The sequence below is a fragment of the Lepisosteus oculatus genome, chromosome 2 (assembly GCF_040954835.1).
Source record: "Lepisosteus oculatus isolate fLepOcu1 chromosome 2, fLepOcu1.hap2, whole genome shotgun sequence".
In the NCBI taxonomy this organism is placed as follows: domain Eukaryota; kingdom Metazoa; phylum Chordata; class Actinopteri; order Semionotiformes; family Lepisosteidae; genus Lepisosteus; species Lepisosteus oculatus.
Genome location: NC_090697.1, coordinates 49,309,598 through 49,312,174, shown reverse-complemented (window position 1 = coordinate 49,312,174; position 2,577 = coordinate 49,309,598).

The window sequence follows — 2,577 nt, the reverse complement described above, 5'->3', positions numbered from 1 at the left end:
TCTTTTTTGAAAAATGAATAAAATAAAAATCTGATTTAAATACAAACATCTGTGTTTCTTTGTTAAAATCTCCGTGCTTGCTTATCAGGTTTTCACTTAACCATGAAGCCAATAGACCCCAACTCCTGGCTCTTGGAGAGAACCAGAACCAGTGAAGTAAGTGAGGTGGTTTTAGTGGTATTGTAATCATGGGCAAACTACTGGGTAGTATTTCCACATTCAGACATTTGGTAATATTTTAGAGATTTTAAGCATGACAACCATTTTTATCCATCCATTTTCTAACCACTTTATCCAACAGAGGGTTGCAGGGGAATCGGAGCCTATCCTGGTTAGCATCGGGTGCAAGGCAGGATACACTCGGATGGGACACCAGTCCATCACAGACCAGACAGACGCACTCGCACCAGGGCCATTTTTCCTAGTAGCCAATTAGCCTACCTTCATGTCTTTAGACTTTGAGAGTAAACTCAGCAAACATGGGGATAATATACAGTATAAATTCCACACAGACACCACCTCAGGTCCAGAATTAAACCCAGGGTCACCATACCACCCTACTATTTTTAATATAATTTAAAACGTATATTTTAAATTAGAACATCTTGTGAGCTTTCTCTCCAAATGCTTATTAATTTATTGCTTCAATATTGTCTTTCATTCCTATTCCAAGAAGTTAGGCTTCTAATTGGAAGGGAAATCCCTCTCATGTTCTCATAAATCATAGCATTCTTCAAGTTATCTTTTGATAAATTCATTACTTCTTAATATTTTAAGACCATTTCTACCTGCTAGTATACTTGAGTTAATTTTCAGTGGTAGCTAGGCAGTAAATCATTATTAGATTAAATTGTACAGTTAATGTTAATAAATTATTAGTATCCTGTTTTCCTGTTAACTCAAGCACTATTCTGTCTATTCTTCTTTACTAATTCACACCACAGCTGGAAAAGTGGGCAATGCGATTGCTTTCAAGCTACCATTAAAGAGATTATTAATGTATGAAATGATACGTTCAGTTTTGCACACTTTTTGTGACATAAAATTTCCAGTAAAGGTGTAATTTCATCAAATTCTGGAAGAAATAAACAAATGATTTAGATTTTCTAGGTCAATGTATGTACAGTAATGTCTCTCTCTCATCCTAGCGTTAATCCCGCATCAGCAGGGTCCACTTGTCAGCACACCTGTCTCCATTTGGTGGTTTGAACCAAATCTTTGAGCTGATGTTGCCATTATATGCGACCGAGAATACTCCAACTGGCGTGTCGCTCTGCCTGCCGTCGGAGTCGGGGAGGAGAACAAAGTAATGTAGCCAATTCATAGAGGGGGATTATTAGGAGACATAGGAAATTTGGCCAGGACACCAGGGTTACACCCCTACTCTTTTCAAGAAACACCCTGGGATTTTTAATGACCACAGAGAGTCAGGACCTCAGTTTTACATCTCATCTGAAAGAGGGTGCTTGTTTATAGTATAGTGTCCCTGTCACTATACTGGGGCATTAGGACCCACATGGACCGCTGGGTGAGCGCCCCCTGCTGGCCTCACTAACACCTCTTCCAGCAGCAACCTTAGTTTTTCCCAGTAGGTCTCCTATCCAGGTACTGACCAGGCTCACACCTGCTTAGCTTCAGTGGGTTTCCAATTGTAAGTTGCAGGGTGACATGGCTGCTGGCAATGTTTGTAATGTCTGATTAATTCAAATCTGCAGCAAGTTATTTCAAATGATTGGTTAATGTTTTCCGTCTTTTGATTGAACACTGACCAAAGTCATTATTATTTGACTCTGAAGAAGTCAAAGTATTGTGTAGTTTGTTATTGCACCTTGATTTTCTGTTTCCTTTGCCTGCACATATGGAAAACATACATGGATGTGCATGTGCCTCATTTTCATATGGTAAAGCAATGCACATATGCAGTATGTGTAAAGTTTGCATTCATACATCATTAAAATATAGTACAGGTCAACTAACATTGCTCCAGTCTCTTTACATTATGGTAAATTGTGGGTCATATTTTGGAAATTTGGGTTTTGTGTAGTATAATAAAATGTTTTCTGAAGCAGTACTCTAATGTTGGTGTTTGATGCTTGCGCACTCTACTTCTAAAGGCCATTGTAAGCAATTGAGAGTGGAATAGGAAAAGTAGGATTTGAAAAAAACTTTCACTCCTAAGAAGCTTATCTTGTCATAAAGGTGTCTAAAATAACTTCACATAATCCTGGTGCAAGTATTTTAAAAGTTCAATCAGCGTACTGTATAGTAATCACCTCCCTTTCCAGAGAATAGACAGGAATGCAACTTCAAATCCACAAACAGTATGTTTTATGTATTATATAGAAGGTAAGACTGCACATATGTTAACATACCAATCTCCACAAACTTTCAAAATCACATTAATCTTCTAAAACCTACATACTGTACCTTTGAGTACATTAGAAATCTAGAAACCCAGCCAAAGACAGCTGTTGTTATGAGAAGCAGAGAGGTCTCAGGTGTATGGTCTTCAACCATAGCAAATTATCAGACTGTCTTACCAATATACTGTAGGCTTCTGTCTCATATCTGGTCCTC